At 37.6% G+C, this 22,981-nt stretch overlaps 1 long non-coding RNA gene and 2 other non-coding genes across 3 annotated transcripts in view; 2 read left to right on the top strand and 1 right to left on the bottom strand.

The window, feature by feature from the left end:
• The window catches only part of LOC144368053 (uncharacterized), an 86,355-nt gene that overhangs the window by 58,830 nt on the left and 4,544 nt on the right, over positions 1-22,981 (bottom strand). Inside the window, exon 2 of the long non-coding RNA XR_013427783.1 lies at positions 16,810-16,978. This is a non-coding gene — a long non-coding RNA (uncharacterized LOC144368053). The remainder of the gene's footprint in view (positions 1-16,809; positions 16,979-22,981) is intronic.
• LOC120891039 (U6 spliceosomal RNA) lies at positions 6,770-6,876 on the top strand. The gene has a single exon (XR_005735473.1). It is a non-coding gene; the product is annotated as a U6 spliceosomal RNA (small nuclear RNA).
• Positions 17,001-17,105, top strand: LOC120891145 (U6 spliceosomal RNA). Its single transcript, XR_005735564.1, has one exon. It is a non-coding gene; the product is annotated as a U6 spliceosomal RNA (small nuclear RNA).

Below are 22,981 nucleotides of genomic sequence, written 5' to 3'. Positions count from 1 at the left end.
GGCTGAGAAACACAAGCAGAGCCCAGCTGAGCGCGGGGGCAGGGCTGGGGCAAAACTGGTTCAGCACTTGAATAAGAGCAGGCTAAGAGCCAGGCTCAGGACAGGCTGAGAGTACAGGCAGGGCCCTGGCTGGGCCTGATGGGAGATGGGATAGGGTTAGGCTAAGAGCCCTCGTAGGGCGGGGGTGGGGGGGTGGGAGGGTGTTTGACATACAAGGAAGGGCCAGTTGAGAGCCTGGCAGTTCCCAGCTCAGAGCTGGAACAGTCAGTTATAGTGCCTGACAGTGATAGTATCAGGATAGAAAAGGGATTTGGGGGGCTTACATGACACGGGAACATTCAGAAATAAAGATTCAAAGATTCAGGGGAAACTATTTTTATACTTAGGTTCAATGAAGAATGGACAGTCACGTGAAAAAAATGTGGTTGGAAAAAAAGATATGACCTCATGGTAATAGATTGAGAAGGGAAACCCATCTTGGCTTCTGAGATATGGGACAGGCGCTTTCCTGTAATGAGGATCTTAATGACCTTCTGTCAGAGCAGGTCAGAGAAGCTCTTTATGGCCAGCTCTTACACAGAAAGGCAGGTGAAGTTATGGTGATATTTCTAGTTTCTATGACCCACCTTGGGGATGATGTGGTATTTTGGGTTTTATGACTAACTTTGGGGAAGAAAGAAGGGTGGGAGGCAGGAATGTGGGAGAAGGTCAAAGGGAGACTTTGCTTCCGAGGCTCTTTCAATGTCCTTCAGTTCAAAGTACAACATGCCAAAGTGACATATTTTGGAATATTGCTTTCTGAGCCCCAATATATCAATTTATTATATATTCCTTTTTAATTTTTAACCTTCCATTGGGTAGGATGAGTTTTATTGTGCTGTTTTATTTATTTATTTATTTATTAGTTTTTAGTTTTTGATGGACCTTTATTTTATTTATATATGGTGCTGAGAAACGAACCCAATGTGTCACACTTGCTAGGCAAGCGTTGCTACCACTGAGCCACAATCTCAGCTCCATGTGCTGTTGTTTTAAAAATTTTTTTTCAGTTGTAGATGAACACAATAACTTTATTTATTTTTTTATGTACTGCTGAACATTGAACAATGCCTCATGCATCCTAAGCAAGAACTCTACCACTGAGCTACAACCCCAGCCTTTATTTTGCTGTTTTATTATATAAATTATATAAATATATATTTATATATTTTATTATTATATATAATAATATTTTCTCATAGAGGTAGTCTGTAACCTCAGACTCTTAGTCATGGGTTTAAGAATAAATTTTCAATAAATACTCCAAACTTGATGCTCAAAAATTGAATATCTTGTGTCTGAACTGATTCAATCACTGTTGCTGAAGAAGAGGGTATTTGAACTTCAAAGAAAACATAGGGTATTTAAAATTTTTTTTAGTTGTAGTTGGACACAATACCTTTATTTTACTTATTTATTTAGTTAGTTAGTTGTAGATGGACACATATCTTTATTTTTATTTATCCATTTTACATGGTGCTGAGGATCGAACCCAGGGCCTCATGTGTGCAAGGCAAGTGCTCTACCACTGAGCTACAACCTCAGCCCCTATTTTATTTATTTTTATGTGGTGCTGAGGATCGAACCCAGCGTCTTGTATGATCTAGGCAAGCGCTCTACTGCTGAGCCACAACCCCAACCCCAAACATAGGGTATAGTTACCAAAGGATGGGGGAATGGAGACTAGGTGACCATAAAATGATATGTCTTCTTTCAGATGAAATAAATTTATTTGAGTTCTCTATTTATTCATCTGTGTAATGGCTATAATACCTACATCAAAGGGAAGATTTAAAGAGAAAATTAATAACAGATATGAATATCCTTTGTGAATTATAAAGTACTGTACAAAGACTAGTCATTATTCTTGCTTTTTGCATACATCATGTGGTATTTGTTTAGATGTTGGTATTTATCTTAATGGTTGCAGGGGAAATACTACCCTACCTAGTATTCTCCCTAAATTGTGCTGATGTCCATATAATTGATTTTCTTTTCCCAAGAATAAAAAAATGAGCAAGATATCAGGATTATATTTGACCAGGAAGTCAGTTCTATCCAAAGAGTCCTAAAGTCTAGATCGAGGTAACTTGTTAGTAGCCTTCAGGATGCACACAGCTATATACTTGGTACGATGGTGCCGAACTGGGATTCAGTTCCTTCTCTACCTTGAATTAGATATGAGGCCCTAACCATGTCACTCATATTGTCTGAGCCTCAAAGTCCTTGCCTGAAAATCAGAGGTCATAAGAAGACCTATCTCTTAGAGTTATGGTGGTATTAAATAAGATTATATATAAAGGTCCCTGGCCTAAGAGAAGATCTCGTTTTGTCAGACATAAACTTGCATCTCTTTATTGAATGCTTACTAACTTCCATTGTGCTACCTAAAACTAAGTTGAATGTAGGTTCATTCTCAACTCTAAAATACATTAAATTGCTCTGTTTCCTTGGAAAATAGCTGCTGTCTCCCTCCAGACCTTGTATCTTCAGAATTTGGACCATCAGTATTTGCCAGGAGGATAGGGTCTCAGAAATCTTTATCCTTATTGGCAATTGGATTTGATAATTCTGCTTTTTTTCACATAGGAAGGATTTAGATTCAGACCAGACTGAAAGATAATGTATACTTGTTGTGTTTACTGAAATAGGTTCTACCACATGATTGCTAATAAGCCCATAATAAGTCCATGAATTAAGTACTGATATCTTCATTTTATTGATAAGGAAATGGAAGGTCACATAAATTAAGTAACTTGACCTAGGTAAGAAAGCCGATTAAGACACGGGAGACATGGGTCTAGGTGTGTAGCTCAGTGGTTGAGCACTTTCCAAGCATGTGTGAGAACTGGAGTTCAATCCCCAGCACACAGAGAGAAAGGAGGCAGTCTAGTGTAATAGAAGGAATATGGGCTCTGGAATCAGATTTAAATTAGGATCCCCACACTGCCATTTACTATATCTCCAACTTTGGTTCAGTACCTAAGTTTTTAACTCTCAGTTTCCTCATCTGTATGGTGGGGGAACTATTCAGATCTGAATGATCTTCTATAATGTTGTGAGTTTGAGTTGAGAGTACATGTAAAACAGCATGTGGTACATGGTAGGTGCTTCATAAATACTCAGGTGACAAGAGTCCAGAGCTTATAGAACCCACATAGAATATTGACTTACAGGAAGTTCCAATTATCATCAAACTCCTTTAAAACATTTCATTGAACATTCAAATACTTACCTTACAAATCCCTTGGACTGTGATTCAAAATGATAGTCCCAGGCAGGAAATCAGGCAGCAAGATACAGTGAAAGAAGCACATGGGTGGGAATCTGGAGGCCTGGCATCCAGTGCTTGCTCTTCTTATTCAGTGTGTGTGGGATCTTGAACATGGCACTTTTTACCTCCCTGAACTTCAATTTCCTTATTTGTTAAACAAAAACAATATTCTTTACCTCCCATGGTTGCAGGAGGTATAAAGGCAGATGAATGCAAATGTTTTTCTTACATTTTGGAAATGCTATATTAATGCAACCAGTTGGTAGTTTATGTTTACTATTCTCGCCAGAGAGTGGGGGGGGGGGGAGAATTGGACTCAATGATAAACTGTGGCTTGTCTCAAGAGAGTAATTCACGGGGAAACTCAGGCCATAGTATGGCCTGTTTAAGTATTTGTTACTGCTACAATAGCAATTTATACTCAAATATCATTCACTATGCCCACTAAATTGTCCTCCTCGTGAAAGGCAATATTCTGTAGGCACTCCCCTCCCAAACCCTGCTTAGACTGGGACTGGGTTTATGACCTAAAGACAAGTGACCTACAAATGTGGCCTGGCTCCTCAAGAATGAGTTGGTCAAATCAATATTTCTTTCTCAGGAATTTGAATCAGGAAGCATGAGATGATTGAGGGCAATTAGCAGCAATAAAAACTATGACTAATAGGATGTAAAGAAAGAGGCCATGAGGTCAATTAAGGATATGTATAGGAGGAGTCAGAGCCGGGGCTGCAACAATCCAAAGTGATGAGGATGAAGAAATTATGAATACACTGAAGTCATGAAGTAAAATATGATAAAATATGTCTATGCAATAATTATCTCTAGAGTTTCTTCTATGAACAGGAAACTGAGTTTGTCTCTGAATATATAAAAGTGAGACACAGGCTTTGCCTTCACAGCACTTGATTTTTTTTTTTTTTAAGAGAGAGAGAGAGAGAATTTTTTAATTTTTTAGCTTTCGGCGGACACAACATCTTTGTTGGTATGTGGTGCTGAGGATCGAACCCGGGCCGCACGCATGCCAGGCGAGCGCGCTACCGCTTGAGCCACATCCCCAGCCCCTGATTTTTTTTTAAACATTTTTTTAGTTGTAGATGGACACAATATCTTTGTTTTATTTATTTATTTGTTTATTTTATGTGGTGCTGAGGATGGAACCCAGTGCCTCACGCATGTGAGGCACTCAACTACTGAGCCACAACCCCAGCCCCGCAGCAGCACTTGACTTTAATGGAGAAGAGAGACAAAACAAGTATGGGGCTGAGAGAGAGCCAACCAGGAAGGGACCTAATTCAGAAATAGCATGGGAGGGAAGGTCTCTGAAGAGAAATTAGAATGAGACTTGAAGAATGAAGTAGAACCAGCCATGAGAAGAATATTTGAAGTAGAGGATGTTAATGGCTTTTAGCAAAAAAGAGCTAATCATGTTCAATGAAGCTGGGGAAGAGCCACATGTATGGAACAAAGAAAAAGAAAGAGAAGCATAGATGAATTTTCAGGGGTAAGCAAGAGGTGACAACCCAGAACCTTATAGCTCTTGGTTAAGAGTCGGGAATTTAGTTCCATCAGCATTTGAGGCTGGTTTGTGACATGACTCAGTAAAGTATACTAGAGAACCTTAACAAATAAAGAATCTGTCTGTTCTAAAACTAAGTTCTATTGTTTATCAGCTGTATAATCTTGGCAAATTACTTAATCTCTCTGTGCCAAAGTTTTCTCATCTATAAAATTGAGGTACATTTGGTATTATCTCATAGAGTTGTTATGGAAAAAGAATATATATATTATACATATATAAAAATATAAGTAAGCCAGGTATGGTGGTTCCCAGTGGTTCAGGAGGCTGAGGCAGGAGGATTGCAAGTTCAAAGCCAGCCTCAGCAACTTATCAAGGCCCTAAGCAACTTAGTGAGACCCTGCCTCAAAATAAAATATAAAAAAAGGGCTGGGGGGGCTGGGGATGTGGCTCAAGCGGTAGCGCGCTCGCCTAGCATGCGTGCGGCCCGGGTTCGATCCTCAGCAGCACCACATACCAACAAAGATGTTGTGTCCGCCAAGAACTAAGAAAAAATAAATAAATGTTAAAATTCTCTCTCTCAAAAAAAAAAAAAAAAAAAAAAAGGGCTGGGGATGTAGCTCATTGGTTAAGTGCCCCTGGGTTCCATCCTTAGAACCATAATAATAATAATAATAGTAATAAATGTATATATTTAGATCTGGAGAATGACACTTTTTTACGTGTTTTTACTTAAATTATATATATATATATATATACATATATATACATATATCTATATATATGTATATGTATATATATATGTGATATATATATATACACATATACATATATATATATCACACACACACACACATATAAGTTTTTACTTATATATATTTTTCCAGTTCCTAGCACAGAGCCGATACTCAATAAATATAAGTTTATATTAGTATTTTGTTTTTTAAGAAATCACTGTAACTACTATGTGGAGTGAATGTGTGAGGGATAAAAACAAGAAGATAAGGCATGGTGCAAGAGAGGTCAACAAGTAGTCTGTGTAAGAGATGAAAGGTGAAGTGGTGGTGGACACAAAGAGGAATGGACTAATTTGATGTAAATTTGGAGATGAAATTTTCATGTTTTGCAGATGGACTGGACATTGTAGTTGAGGAAAATGGAGGACTCAAGAATGACCTGTAGGTTTCTGGCTAGTGCAGCTAGGTAGATGGAGGTGACATTTACTGAGAGGAAGGAGCTGGAGAAGCTGATTTGGCAGGGAAATTAGGAGTTCTATTTTAGACATGTTAAACTTGAGACGTCCATGAGAAATCCAAGTGGATGTCAGTTAGGCAACTGGTTTTAAGTTTGGAAACCAGAAGAGAAGACTGGGGCAAAGATATAAATTTGGATGTGGTCTTTAGCACAATCAGCATTTGAAGACAGAATTAGTTGAAATCATCTATTAGAGAATTTAGAGAGTAGTGAAGGATGCCAAGAAGAAGCCTGAGGAGCAGTAAATTTTAGGGGGATTGAATAGAAAAGGAGAAGGAGGAGAGGCCTGTGAAGAGAGAGTAAAGCTAGAGGGATGTGGGAATATGAAAACCAAAAGAGGACAGAGTTTCAAGAACATTGGAGAGGCAGCCGAACATGCAAGGTCAAGTATGACAAGAATAGAGACATACAGGTCATTGACAAGTAGTTTTCAGGAGTAGCTTCAGTAAGTGGAGGGCCCAAATAAGAATTGAATAGCTTGGGGGCTGTGGTTGTGGCTCAGTGGTAGAACGCTTGCTTAGCACCTGTGGGGCGCTGGGTTAGATCCTTAGCACCACATAAAAATAAATAAATAAAATAAAGCTATTGTGTCCAACTACAACTAAAAAAAAAAAAAAAAAAAAAAACCAAAACCAAATATTTTTTAAAAAAGAATTGAATAGTTTGAAGAATAAATTAGAGGTGTGCTTGCTTTGACAGCACATATGCCAACACTGGAACAATGCATAGAAAATGGGCATGATACCTACAAAGAGATGACACACAAATTTGTGAAGCAGCCCATATACTTCTTGCATGGATTTGAATTTGGGGACAGTTCAAAAATGAAAATTAAATCAAGGAGAATGGAAGGAATCCTAAAAGCAAATATCAACAGAAATAATTTAAATATCTAATGCAACCACTCTGGAGGAAAAGGGAAAAAAAACCCGAATTCAAATACTTCTGAATACAGTACTTTCAATATACAACTTTATTCTAAAAACAAAATTGTAAAGAAATCTTGAACCTTATTTAGTGTGTTATTTTTGGTAGTGGAATGATTTTAGCAGCGAGGAAACTATTTTGTGTGCATTATAACACTGAGTAAATGAAAAAGACACAGATGTTATTGGGAGCCTGAGCTCTCACTGTGGGCAAAGGGATGTGCAAATAAAGACCCCTGTGGTGTAGAATTGGAATTAGAGGCGCCAGTAATGAATTCACGATTAAAAATAGTTACATAAATTAAATTGCTGTTTTCCCCCTTGGTTCTGTTTATTAAAAGGGCCTAGAAGCAATTATACCCAGTAGCAATGAGCATATCTGGTGCCCACATCTTGGTTTCTAAATACCATTCCCCCACTACAAGGGAAGCTCATTGGAGAAATGGCTGATTTCCAGAAATAGCCCATGAATATATAGCATGACTGGAACATCTTCTATGAGAACGTAGGAAGTGTTAAAAAAATTGATGAGGACACATCAAAAGTACACAAAAGTCAAGCTGAACATGGTGGTACATGCCTGTAATCCCAGCAACTCCAGAGGCTGAGGCAGGAAGATCACAAGTTTGAGGCCAGCTTGGGCAACTTAGAGAGACGCTGTCTAAGAAAAGGGGTAGGGACTGGTGGGTGTACCTCAAGGGTAGAGTGCCTGGGAAAAGAAGGAAAAAAAAAAAAAAGACACAGAAACCAGCTTGGCAGGGCTCTCATTAGCCAACCCTGAGACAAGTTGAATATAATATGTAAATAAATAAGAGAGAATGTAATATGTAAATAAAAAATGCATATGAGCTGTGCACAGTGGTGTACACCTATACTGCCAGCGGCTCAGGAGGCTGAGGCAGGAGGGCTGTGAGTTCAAAGCCAGCCTCAGCAAAAACGAGGTACTAAGTAACTCAGTGAGACCCTATCTCTAAATCAAATACAAAAATAGGGATGTGGCTCAGTGGCTGAGTGCCTGGAGTTCAATCCCCAGTATTCCCTCAAAATACATATGAAATGATGAAGTTAGAAAATCTCAGTTTTGCAACTATCATAGTAATTGATTGAGACAAGAATTATCCATGAAGGTTGGGCAAAAGTTTGAAGAGGAATGGGATATTTATACCTTTCCACTCATTACTCATTATTTACATAACAGAAAATGCTAACTGTATGGTGAGAAACCTGGCAAATATCACCCACCTGATCAAAGTGAACACAATCAATAATGGGCCCAAAGGACATAGTGTTTCTCCTTGTATGATGCACTGAGAAAAATACTACCTCAAGAGGCACAGTGGGGTAACCCTGTAACCCCAGTGACTCAGGTGGCTGAGAGAGGAGGATTCCAAATTGGAGGACAGTCTTTGCAACTTAGTGAGACCCTGTCTCAAAATAAAAAAGAACTGGGGACTGGGGTTGCAGCTCAGTGGAAGAGCACCTGCTTAGCAGTGTGAGGCCCTGGGTTTGAGTCTCAGCAGCTCATATAAATAAATTAAATAAAAGTCCATCAACAACTAAAATATATTTTAAAAAATAAAAAAGGACTAGGATGTAGTTCAGTGCTAGAGAAACTGGGTTCAATCCCCAGTACAGCTTTAAAATAAATAAATGTAGTTAGTGTTTCAACCTGCCACCTCCCCCCAAAAGAAAATGCAAACTTAATCAAGCAGAAACATAGGACAAACCTAAATGGAAAAATCTATATAATACCTGGCAAGTATTCTTTTTTTTAAATTTATTTTTTAATTTATATATGACAGCAGAATGCATTACGATTCTTATTGCACAAATAGAGCACAATTTTTCATATCTCTGGTTGTTTATACAGTATATTCACACCAATTCGTGTCTTCATACTTGTACTTTGGATAATAATGATCATCACATTCTACCATCATTAATAACCCCATGCCTTTCCCTTCCCCTCCAACCCCTCTGCCCTATCTAGAGTTCATCTATTCCTCCTATGCTCCTGCTCCCTATCCCACTACGAATCAGCCTCCTTATATCAGAGAAAACATTCGGCATTTGTTTTTTTGGGATTGGCTAACTTCACTTAGCATTATCTTCTCAAACTCCCATCCATTTACCTGCAAATGCCATGATTTTATTCTCTTTTATTGCTGAGTAATATTCCATTGTGTATATATGTCACTTTTTTTTTTTTTACCTATTCATCTATTGAAGGGCATCTGGGTTGGTTCCAGAGTTTGTGAACTGTGCTTTAAAAGCGTGAATATTATGAATAATGAGGAAAGACTGGGGAACAATTCTAGATTAAAGAAGACTAAAAAGTAATGAAAGTTAAATGCAATGCATAATTTGGATTAAGCACTGGATCAGACCCAAATGGAGGGTTGGCCCGCTATATGAAATATTATTGGGCCAATTAGTAAACTTTGAATATGGCTATGTATAAGGACTATATCAATTGTAAGTTTCCAAAATTCAATCGTCATACTTGGTAGGTATATAGATATAAAGAGAATATCCTTATTTTGAGATATACACATGGAAATATTTAGGGTATCTGGGATAAATTCAAATGGTTCATAAAATACATATAACCATGTACATACAAGTACACATACATACACACTCAAAGAATGTGGTAAAATGTTAAGCTCAGAAATAAAATGTTAAGGCACAGAAATAGAAGCACTATGTAGATAACTCTCAAAATTTTGTCTGTGGGGCTGGGAATGTAGCTCAGAAGTAGAACAACTTGCAGAATACACTAGGCCCTGGATTTGGTCCCCAGAATGGCAGAAAAGAAAAGAAAAAAAAATGGCTGTGAAGAGGAGCAGAGAAATGGAACCAGAGAAAGTATCAAGGCCATTAAATCATAAGATAGCTCTCTTCAAAGATAGATGATACTAGTTGGGTGCAGTAGTGCACCCTTGTAATGCCAGCTACTCAGGAGACTCAGGCAGGAGGATTGCAAGCTTAAAACCAGCCTGGGCAAAATAGAAAGACCCCATCCTGTGCTTTCCAACAAAAGATAGAAAATGCTAAAACAGATTTGTTTTCTGATGACAACCAGTACAGTCTCAATCCCTCTTTTAAAGAGAAGCCTAGATCAGATATCCTCTAAGGGCCTTTCCACCTCAGGTCCTCTGTGACTCCCGTGACCACTAGACATCATGAGCTCTTCTGAAAGCTTGTTTCATACCTTAAACTGCAAACAGCAAAAGACATCTGGGCCACCACCACTTGAGGGCAGTACAAAATGATGCTGCATGTGGTTCTGATGGTTTTATTGTTTCGGCTGCTGGAACAAAACAAAGCCCTTTACATGATTTCCAGTCCAATGTTTTGGGTGAAAATAAAGCTCCTGCCAGTACACCACTTTTTCCAAGTGTTTAAATTCTTATTACATAGGGATATCAAAAGACAAGCCCAACATAATTAACACAGTTTGAGGAGAGGAGTAACTGAGTGAAAGGATCACATGCCTTGGGAAAATGCCGATACATATTATGAGTTTAATAAAAAATAGCTGTTAATAGAAGATTTAGAACACGTCAGAGTTAAAAAGCATGTTAGAAAGGAGGCTGAATACAGCCCCTTAATTTTGAAAGCAGGACCCTGAGCTCAGAGGAGGGAAGGAGCTTGACCAAAGCCACAATGACAAGGTAGAGAAGGAAATGATTTCAACACTCATCTGGTTAGTCTGTGAAGACAAAGGTTGTGATATTTTCAAGTGACATCATAAATACAGCTTTTAGCTGGGTATGGTGGTGCATACCTATAATCCTAGGTACTTGGGAGGCTGAGGCAGGAAGATTTCAAGTTTGGGGCCTCTTGGGCAACTAGCCAGGCATATCTCAAGACAATTTAAAAAAAAAAAAAAAACCTTTATTTTATTTATTTTTATGTGGTGCTGAGGAAGGAACCCAGGGCCTTGTACGTGCTAGGTGAGTGCTCTAACACTGAGCCACAACCCCAAACCATATCTCAAGACAATTTGGTACCAGGGATTGAACCCGGAGGGTTCAGGAGGATGAGGCAGGAGGATCATTAGTTTAAAGCCAGCCTCAGCAAAAGAGGTGCTAAGCAACTCAGTGAGACCCTGTCTCTAAATCAAATACAAAATAGGGCTGATACTACTGAGCCACATCCCCAGACCTTTTATATATTTTATTTTGAGATAGGGTCTCACTAAATTGCTTGAAGTCCTCATTAAGTTGCTGAAGCTGGCTTTGAACTTGTGATCCTCCTGCCTCAGCCTCCTGAGCCACTAGGATTACAGGCATGTATCACTGTGTCTGGCTCACCCACACATACAAAATTTTTAAAAGAGCTGGGAATGTAACTCAGAGGTAGACGTCTAGGTAGACATCTAGACATCTAGAACCCCCACTAGGTTCAATCCCCACTATTGCCAAATAAATAAATAAATAAATACAGCTTGCAAAGAGATTGACCTCATCACTGATATTGATTTTGAGTTCCTGAAAAAATTATGATACCTCAGATGTGAAGCTGTGCCCCTGTGTCTTCCTCTCCCTGGGTTGGTAAGACTGTTCACCTTCAACTCTTACCCATTTTGACTGGTTCTATGCCTGAATAGCATAACTCTGATCATATCCAACTTGTTTTCCAACTTCTTTCTGGTAGTATCCTCAGACTCCTGTGGAGTCATGTTCTAGACTTTCTTATCAATATTGAGCGATAGAGTTGGATAGAAAGTGAATTGGTAAGTATCTTTGGAAAGACACTGTACTATCATTGGAATACAGGGGAGGTGATCTTAAAAAGGACAATCAGAAAATCCCAGTGAAACATAATAATCATATATATATATATGATTTTTTTGGAAGGGGGATGTGCCAGGGTACTCAACCACTGAGCCAGATTTACAACCCTTTATATTTTTATTTATTTACTTAATTATTTTCGAGACAAGGTCTTGCTAAGTTGCTTAAGGGCCTTGCAAAATTGCTGAAGCTGGCTTTGAAGTTGTGATCCTCCTGCCTCAGCCTCTTGAACCACTGGGACATAATAATCCTTAATATGACCTAAGTACATGATGGAGAATAAAATAACCTTAAACTAATCAAAACACAGAAGCCAATATGACTTCATAATATGCTAATAACTGGGCTCAATTACTTAGCAGGGTCCTTAACCTCACTATTACCTACAAGTAAGTGTTTAGGCATTGGCTTCATGTGTTAGTCAGCTTTTCATTACTGTAACAAATGCCTGAGATAATCAATTTTTAAAGAGAAAGTATTGTTCTGGCTCACAATTTTAGAGGTTTCAGACCATAATCTATTTGCCCTATTGTTTTGGTCTGCAGTAGAGCAGCACATCATGGTAGAAGCATGTGGCAGAGCAAATTTTTGTCTGTTTTTGTTTTTTTTTTTTTACTGCTATATTCTCGTACCTAGAGCAGTGTCTAGCACATTGTAGGTACTCAGTAGTATTTATTAAAGTAGTGAACAATTCCTCTGGTTAACCCTATCAGGCAGATTCTATTTTTATTACCCTCATTTCATAGAAAAGGGAATGGAGGTTTAGATAAGTTAAAAATTTTATCTCACATCATTAAGAAACTTACCTGCCACCCTATTAAATGGCAGAGCTGGATTTGAAATTAAGGTGTGTTTTCCTTTAAAGCCCTTGTCTCTAACCATTGCACATAGCATGCTTTTTCTATCCTTACAATCAGCTCTTCTAGATCTATCACTGTGCTACAGTGTTGGCCCCAACATTTCTTCTTTAGATCTCTTTAAAGGCTCCTTGAGCCGGCATGGTGGCGCACACTTGTAATCCAGCTGAGGAGGCTGAGGCAGGAGGATCGTGAGTTCAAAGCCAGCCTCAGCAAAAGAGAGGTGCTAAGCAACTCAATGAGACCCTGTCTCTAAATCAAATACAAAATAGGGCTGGGGATGTGGCTCAGTGCCCTGAGTTCAATCCCTGGTAACCCCTCCCTGCCCGCCCCAGCAAAAAAGCTCTTGACCTCACTGCCCCATCCTCTATACAAAGCCAGGATGATCTTTCTTGTGTTTTTTTTTTAAATATTTTTTTTAGTTGTAGTTGGACACAATACCTTTATTTTATTTTTTATGTGGTGCTGAGGATCGAACCCAGTGCCCCACACATGCTAGGTGAGCACTCTACCACTGAGTCACAACCCCAGCCCCCTCTTATGTTTTTATTAAGTGTGCAATCACATGATTTTAAACACATTCAGAGTTGCACAACTCTCACCATTATCTAATTGTTGAAAATTTTCATCATTCTGAGAAGAAACTTTTTACCCCTTTCTATAACTCTGTAGCCTAAACTAGCTCCTTTTCCCCAGGCAACTACATATCTACCTACTTTCTATGTCTATGGATTTGCCTATCTTAACATATCCTGTAAATATACTCATATAATTTGGGTCCTTTTATTTCTGAATTTAATTTATTTTTTTTTAGTTTTAGATGGACACAAATCTTTATTTTATTTATTTATTTTTATGTGGTTCTGAGGATCGAACTCAGTGCCTCACATGTGCTAGGTAAGCGCTCTACCACTGAGTTACAACCCCAGCACTTATTTATGAAATTTTTTTACTTAGCATAATGTTTTCAAGGTATATCCATGTTGTATTATGAATCAGTACCCCATTCTTTTTATTGCTGAACAACACTCCATTGTATGGAAATCAAAGTAGTATTTATGTATTCATCAGTTGATAGACATTTGAGTTGTTTCCACTTAGGACTATTTTCAATAATACAGCTGTGAACAGTCATATACAAACTTTTGTGTAGACATTTTTTTTTATTCTTTTGGTTATGTATCTAGGAATAGAATTTGGGGGGCCATATGATAACTCTAACTTTTTTGTGTGGTACTGGGGATTGATTGAACCCAGGGGTGCTCCCCCACTAAGCTACATCCCCTTTTAATTTTTTGAGACAGGGTCTCATTAAGTTGCTGAGGCTGGCCTCAAACTTGCAATCCTCCTGTCTCAGCCTCCCCAGTTGCTGGGATTTAGGCATGCACCACCACACCTGATATGTGACTTTTTTGTTGCTTTTGTGCTTTGGTGTCACATCTAAGAAATCAAAAGGTGATGAAGATTTACATTTATGTTTTCTTCTTAGAATTTTGTAGTGAAGTAACTCTTAGCATCTTTTAAGAATTTTATAGTCCAATGGTCAAAATGGTCATTGATCCATTTTGAGTTAGTTTCTGTATATTGTATGAGGTAGTGATCCAACTTCATTCTTTTACCTGGGGTTATCCAGTTGTATCAGTATCATCTGTTGACAAGACTGTTCTTGGCAACCTAGTTGAATTATCTTGGCTAGTTGAAAATCATGTGACTATTTAGATATGGGTTTATTCTTAAACTCTCAATCTTATTCTATTGATTTTGATGTCTCTATGCCAGTACCATACTATCTTGATACTATTTTGTAGTAAGTTTGAGATGAGTAAGTATGACTCTTCCAACTTTGTTCTTCATTTTCAATATTTTTTTGGATATTCTGAGTTTCTGGAAGTTCAATATGAATTTTAGAATCAGCTTGTCAATTTCTATAAGGAAGCTAGCAGGGATTCTGATAGAGATCACATGGAATATGCACATCAATTTGGGGAGTATTAATAATTTAACAATTTTAAGTCTTCCAATTCATGAATGTGGGAAGTCTTTTCATTTATCTGTCTTTTTAATGTCTTACAATAATAAAACTATAAAGTTTTATAGTTTTCAGTTGTAAGTATTCACTTCTACTAAGTTTATTCTGATTTTTTCTTTTCTTTCTTTTTTTAAGTTTTGAGACAGGACAGGATCTCAGTTGCCCAGGCTGGCCTTAAACTTGCAATCCTCCTGCCTCAGCCTCCCGAGTAGCTGGGATTACAGGTGAGTACAACCCCATGCCTGGTTTATTTTTTCTTTTTGATGTTAACATAGATGAAATTTATTTCTTAGTTTCATGTTCAGACTGTTTATTGTAATGTACAGAAATATAATTGATTTTTGTATATTTGTCTTGTGTCTTGCACCTTGCTGAATTTTGTTTATTCTTATTGTTTATTCTAATAGGTTTTGTTTTTGTTTCCTTAGGGTTGTCTGTATACATAAGTCATCTCATTTTCAAATAAAGATAGTTTTACTTCTTATTTTCCAATTTGGATGCCTTTTATTTATTTTTCTTGCTTAGTTGCCCTGGCTGGAATCAGGGAAACTAAGCAAGAAAAATATGATGAATAAGTACAATGATGAATAAGTGAACCTTCTATAACATGATTTTGAATTTTTATTTCCCTCCCTTAGTGTCTTTCAGTGACTCCACATTGCCCCCAGGATAAAGATCACTTTTTATTAGCATACACAAGGCCAGTTTAAATCTCACCCTAGTCTTGCACCTTCATAAGCTAAAATCTAAACCACCTGAATTACATATTTTTCCCAGATCTTTGCTCTTTTGTTTATGGACCTTTTGTGAACATTATTCCCTCTGCCTGGAGTATGACCTTTTCTGTCTATCCCTTGCTTCACCAAGGTACTTCCTATTTAGTTTTCAGGTTTCAACTTAAACACAGTCTCATTAAGAAATCTTTCCCTGGTCCCACAACATGAATGTATTCCTTCTGTATGTTCCTACATTTCTGGCATCTTAATCTTCTCCTAACTCCGTTTTTATTGCTTTTATAATTACCATTGTATTTGTCTGGCTTCCTCTCCAGACTGGGTGCTCTTTGAGGGTAGGACCAAGTCTTTTTTATTTTCCTAACTCCTCTTCATTGTAGAGATCTTAGCATAGTATGTACTAAAATTTGGCTTGTCAAATGATTGTTTAGGAATGCAAAGAAGCCTACTAATCTGCTCTTCATAAGTCCCTTGTTCTACAAGCCTCTTTTGGGGATTTTAATCGGTAGTCTAAAAACTAGTCCAAGAGGCCAGCTAGGAGTTTGCAGGATGTATGTAGTTCAATGCTGTTTTATGGGCCTGAGATAATTTTAACGCACCTTTGAAATTCCAATCAGAATCTTCTCTTGTTAAATAATTTTTAAAAACCTATTCACAGTAGTCTTTGTATGAATATTTAATTATAGGGACAATTTGTTTTACATAGAATTTCAGATGAATAGTCTTTCAGAAGTAATTGTTTTCTTGAATCCAATTCTTCAATGTTGAAGATTTTTTTTTTTTTCAGATCCCAGTGCATTTTGATTTGACTAAAGCTACTACTAAAAAAAGTATCTTCTAAGCCAGGTCGGGTGGTACATGCCTGTAATCCCAGTGACACAGGAGGCTGAGGCAGGATTGCAAGTTTGAGGCCAGCCTCAGCAACTCAGTGAGGATCAAAGCAACTTAGAGAGAGTCTGTCTCAAAATTAAATAAATAAATAAATAAATAGGGCTGGGGATCTGGCTCACTAGTAAAGTGCCTCTGGGTTCAATCCCTAATAAATATATCAAATTTGACTTCAAATTTAATATATATACTTAATATATATAAAATCTTCTCAAATGCTTATTGTGTGCTAAAAACTTCATATAAATTGTTATCATTTTATCCTTACAATCTGTTCAGTGAGGCAGTAGTGATTATAATCTACTTTTTATCACAGAAGGATGGAGTGGTTAAGTAACCTCCCCAGATTCTCAGAGGCAGAGACAGGAGTTGAATGCGAGTCAAGTCTTTTTGACACTAAATTCATGCTTTAAACAATTTACTTCCTCTATCCTACCTACTGATGTATAATTCATATAATTTTATGAATAGGACAGTTGTAACTTACTTGAGGTTAAGCTTGAAAATTAGTAAGGCAATTGTATAGTGCCAATATTATCCTCAGAAAATTCTTCTTTAGTCTGGTGCCATGGTGGATGCCTGTATTTCCAGCAACTTGGGAGGCTGACACAGGTGGTTTGCATATTTCAGTCCAGCTTCAAAAACTTAGCAAGACCCTGTCTCAAAATAAAAAATTAAGTGTTCACTTTGGCAGTACATATACTAAAACTGGAATGATAGAGAAGATTAGCATGGTCCGTGTGCAAAGATGACACACAAATTCGTGAATCAGTCCATATTTTTACATGTTTACTTGCACAAAACTGATCAGTTTTGAGAGATTGTTAATGCCCTTATAGTGGTTTTTGTGGTTGTGAAACAAATGGTGAGAATTTGAATTGGTCCCTCTTATTATAGTATTGAAATTCAGTTTACTTAATTTATCAAATCATGTTCGTGTCCTCATTTTATATACTTGCGTCTATTAATAAACATTGTGATACATGAATAAAAATAAAATAAAAAATTTAAAAAGACCTGGGTGCCAGGCATAGTGGCACCTTCCTATAATCCCAGTGACCCAAGAGGCTGAGGCAGGAGGATTGCAAATTCAGAGCCAGCCTCAGCAATTTAGCAAGATTCTGTCTGAAAATTTAAAAAATAAATAAACAAAATAAAAGGGACTGCAGGTGTGGCTCTGTGGTTAAGTGCCCCTGGTTCAATCTCCAGTATCCCCCCCAAAAAGGAGGGGGCTAGGGACCTAGCCCAGTGGTAAAGTACCTCTAGGTTCAATCCCTAGTACAAAAAAAACTTCATAATTCATTCAGCATAATATGCAAACATAACATCTCCGCATGAACTCAACACACTCAATTGTTTTCATCAATGTTAAGTCAAATCCTTGAGTCTTTAGTTGAGTACCCGCTGAAATCCTTGTCTTGCATATAGAGATGATGCTGAATAACAAAAACAAAACAATCTTTCTTAAAAATTGGAGCACTGAAGATGTATAAATATATTCATATATAGTTAAATGCAAAAATGATACTGCTTTTCTTTTTATATATTTTGATCTTCTGGACTGGGGAATAGAGCAGGCAGTGCCTCTAGTGCAAGTATATGCCCTTTTATGTATCTCTCTGTGCCAAGTTTTGCCGTTAAATGGGAGAGTCTTCTTAGACTTTGAAAATTTAGTAAATTTATTTCAGATCTCTGTTAGAGGAGGAACACAGCATTTTTAATAAAGCTCACAGACATGAGGCAGTTATAAAGAAAGCAAATTCTTAATCAAAATCATCATCATAACAATGGGATAATACCTATTTGTTGAGCACACATTCCCATGTGCCAATTACTGTTCAAAGTGTTTTAATGACATGGTTCATTTATTCCTCTTCATCACTTTGAGATGTAGTTTACATAAAACTGAGACTCAGAAACTTTTAATAACTTTCTCATGGTATTATAGCTTATAAATGGAGGACCTTGATTCAATCTCAAATTTGACTCTCAAACTCATCTTCTTAACCACTGTGTTGATGTCAGGATTCCTGGTCTATAATCTTGACTTTATCTTAAAAGAGGAATCTTATTCACTGGGCTCAAAGTCATTATATTTGAAAATACCACCAACATAAAACATTAAGAGACTCCTTTCTTCCAGTGGGTAATTCTGCGTCTCGGAGAACTCTTTTAAAGAGACACACTTCTCTATGCCACTTCCAGTTTAGCCATAATACTGTCTGGGTTGTCTTCTTTTCTTTCTTTCTTTTAAATATTTTTAGCTGTAGATGGACCCAGTGCCTTTATTTTATTTATTTATTTTTATGTGGTGCTAAAGATCCAACCGAGTGCCTCATATGTGTGAGGCAAGTGCTCTACTACTGAGTTACAATCCCAGCCCTTGTCTTTTTTTTTTTTTCTAACCCTTTTTACCATTCTCTGTGAGTTCTTCCCTCTCCCATCTACACTATATTCCATCCCACCAGACCTCTCAGCATACTTGGAACACATTTGCTTTTCTGTGCTTTGCTGACACATATTTCTCTGGAATGGTACCCATTTGTTATGGTTTAGCTATGGGGTGTTCCCCAAAAGCTCGTGTGTGAGACAACACAAGCAAGTTTATATTCAGAGGTGAAACAATTAGATTATGAAAGGTGTAACCTAATTGGTGGATTAATCCATGGATGTGGGTTAAGCTGTAGGCAGGTGGGATGTGGCTGGACGAGGTAGGTCACTGGAGGTGTGACTAGGTTTTCATATTTTGTCCCTGGTGAGCAGAACCAAATCTCTCTGCTCTTCCTGACCCTGCCATGAGCTGAGCAGTTCCTCTGCTAGGCCCTTTGCCCATGATATTCTGATTCAGCTTGAGCCCACAGCTACAGAGTTGGCTAACCATGGACTGAACCTCTAAAATCATGAGCCAAAATAACCTTTTTCTCTTTTATGTTGTTATCGTCAGGTCTTTTGGTTGCAGTGATGAAGAAGCTGACTAAAACACCACTGTAGACCTTGGTCAGCTGGTTGATGAGAAATTTATGTTTTAAAATTATTTTTCTTGGCTTGGGAGGCTGAAGCAGGAGTATTGCAAGTTCAAAGACAGCCCCGGCAACTTAGCAAGGCTTTAAGCAACTTGGTAAGACTCTATCTCAAAATAAAATATAAAAAGGGCTGGGGATGTGGCTCAGTGGTTAAGCATCCCTTGGGTTCAAACCAATTATTCTGACTATGATATGGAGAATGGATATAAATACAAGCATAGAAGCAGAAAGATTAGTTGATTTAGGAGTGATTCAGGAGAAAGAAGGTGGCAGTGGAAATAATAAGAATTGGTCAGATTGGGATATACTTTGAAAACAGAATCAGATTTTTTTTTTTTTTTACATATATAGGAGATTTAGCCAATAGAACTTGCTAATAGGCTGGAGTTGGGCTGTGAGAGAAAGCACAAGAAAAGCAATGAAGGCCTGAACAAGACATTCTCTATTTGGGCTATAATGTGAGATTTTTCAATACACAGTCATGGTTTTAAACTAAGACACAACTGTGATTATGGCTTAAAGAAAAATCTTTGAAAGAGTTGTCTATTTGTCATTATGAGTGTGTGAGGGGAATGTCTTGGTTTTCACCAGTGACATGAACCAACATTATCAGCATCTGCAAAGTGCCAAACACTGCACTAGGCTCCTTCACAAAAGTTCCATCATTTAGTTTTTCCCCAAATGCTAAGCACCAAGAATATCCCCATTTTTCAGAGAAGGGAACCAAGACTTTGTGATTTGACTGAAGTTATGCAGCCAGGTAGGGGCTGAGCTGAGATCTGAAGTCAAAATGCACTGTGAAGCCCTAGTTCTTATCACTGCACTGGTTCAAAGATAGAGAATCAGGATTCCTCAAACTTTTCTCCTCATTACTTGAAGCCTTCTGTTGACTCTCTTATGCCCTATTTTAGAGCCCAAGGCTGGCAAACAAGATAGCTTTGTTCTGTCTGTAGCCTATCCTCTGACTTGGCCTGTGATTTAGGACAAGCTTCTTAATTTGATGGTGTCTCATCATTCACACATGTTAAGCAGGACTAGTAATTACTGATGGAAAAAAAATGCTTTGAAATCTGCAGATGAAAGGATTTTTGGCCTTGAGTGCAAATATTGTCTTTCCCATGGTATTCTTTTTTTTTTTTTCATTTTTGATTTCATACCCCCCACCACCACTTTTTTTTTTTTTTTTTTTTTTAAATACTGGAGATTGAACCCATGGCTTCTTGCATGTTAGGCTAGTGCTCTACCACTGAGACATATCCCTATCCCCAGTTCTTTTTATTTTAAGACAAGAGTTTCCCTAAGTCATTCAGGTTGGCCTGAAACTTGTGATCCTCCTGACTCCAGAATAGCTGAGATTACAGGCATCTTCCACCATGTCTGGATATTTTTGGTTTATACAGCTTCCAGGACCCTTCATAAGAAAGGCGGAGGAAAGGAGGAAACAGGGCAAGTGTAAAGTAAAGCGGCATTTGCTTTCTCTCTAAAAGGCAATGGCACACTGGGGACATGAATGTAATAATCTCCTTTAATTTATAGTACTCAAGAAATATTACTAATAGATGAAAATATTTTAAGAATCATTAAGTCGGCTTTGAAAAAGCCTTAAAAAATGATTTCTACTTTTGTGTTCAGGCTACTTAAACCCTAAATGTTCTCCAGTAGAAATGCAAAGGACCTAACATTTATCTAGTGTCTGTTGTGAGCCAGGTATAGGTTTTCATATGTAATCAGGCAGGTGTTATTATTACCTTCAGTTTATAGAGAAGGAAACTGACTGTCCAAAGTTACAAACTAAAGAAGCTATAGGACCAAGAATGGACCAAGCTGGGCCTTTCCAGGTATAAACTCAGATTGTTCCCAGGACATCCTATTGCACTGAAAAATTAGTAATGATGACAATTTTGAACTGTCCTATCATACCCTGGGTGTGTGTAGCATTTAAAAATCTTTTATTGCTTGTTCTTTTCATGGCTTAAACTCTGGCACAGGGACAGTTATTTGTGTAGCACAATTGTTATTATTGTGCAGCTTCACATATTCTCTCCGCCCTGGGCAAAAATGAACAATGATGGGCTATATTTATGAAACCAGCAGCTTGGAAGTGTGAGCTCCAGATTACCATTACAATTGTAGTATTTTTCTTATTTTTAATAGCTTAGCACCATTTATGTGGAAGGCCCTTCTCAAAGAATCATGAAAATAAACTGGTTCTTTGTATATTCAGAGAGTTCCTCACAGTCCCCCCTCGTCCCATAGTTTCAATCAATCATCCTGCATTTCTCAACTTTATAAATGCTGGCATCACAGATGTGCAGTGTTCATGAAGAGCTGATATGACAGTTGCCTGCAAAAGCTGGTAAAACAAATAAATAAAATAATTGTGATTTTATTTAATGGTGAGCTGGGGAAGGGAAGTGGGGTTAGAATAAGATTGAAAGATGACTGATAAAAAAGCTGTACAGGATTTAAGATCTCCTCATCAAGCTCATCTCGGGTTTATGGTTATCACAAATCCAGAGCCTCATCTTCAGCTTTCCACATTCAAGAGCACTATTTTATCAAGACTTCTTAGGAATGACTAATTTCTACAGGACACCAGTAACATGTCCTTTATACACAGAAGATCTGTGTATAATTCTCAGTCCTGTCATTACGAATTTGGACAAATTCACCTTCTGTAAAATAATGTAAAAAATAATACCTATAAGATTGTTATGCAAATGAAATAATGTACTAAAAACAGCAGTTTTGGGTTATTAATATTTAGATTTAAGTCATCAGACACATCTTTACATACTTTAGGGAACATCTATGAACCTTTAAAATGACAAGGATATTTGTGTCAGCTGCTCAAGGCACCCCACTTCTTTTTTTTCTTTCTTTTTTTTTTATACTAGGGATTGAACCCAAGGTTCTTAACAAGTGAGTCACAACCCCAGCCCTTTTTAAAAATATATATATTATTTTTTAAAATTTTGAGACAAAGTCTAAGGGCCTAAGTTGCTGAGGCTGGCTTTGAACTCATTTTTTTTTTTAAAGTGATGAAGAGAGTTTTTTGAGAGAGAGAGAGAGAGAGAGAGAGAGAGATATTTTATTTATTTATGTATTTTTTAGTTCTTGGCGGACACAACATCTTTATTTGTATGTGGTGCTGAGGATCGAACCCGGGCAAGCCCAACGTAGTAACTGCAGTCTTGCCAGAGTGGTAGAGAATTAAATGGTGACCCAGGCCCTTTCATAGGTCATTTATGCGTGATCCTTTTTTAGTTTTATTTTTACAATACTGGACTTGAATTCAGGGCATTGCATATGCTAGGCAAGTGCTCTATCAATGAAATAAAATCCCACCCCTTTTTAAAAATTTTATTTTGAGACAAGGTCTTGCTAAGTTGCTCAGGATGACCTAGAACTTGTAATCTTCTTACTTCAACCTCCAGAGTAGATGGGACTACAGGCATATGCCACTTTGCCTGGCCATCTCTAATTTTACACTATTCCTACTAAGTAGGCCTTAATATCACCAATGTGCCTCTTATGTTTAGATATGAGGTGTTCCTCCAAAGCTCATGTGTGAGACAATGCAAGAAAGTTTAGAGGTGAAATGATTGGGTTATAAGAGCCTTAACCTAATCAGGG

This window comes from Ictidomys tridecemlineatus, chromosome 11 (genome assembly GCF_052094955.1).
Source record: "Ictidomys tridecemlineatus isolate mIctTri1 chromosome 11, mIctTri1.hap1, whole genome shotgun sequence".
Taxonomy (NCBI): domain Eukaryota; kingdom Metazoa; phylum Chordata; class Mammalia; order Rodentia; family Sciuridae; genus Ictidomys; species Ictidomys tridecemlineatus.
The sequence above is the reverse complement of the archived record's forward strand: the minus strand, read 5'-3'. Positions and strand labels throughout refer to the sequence as shown.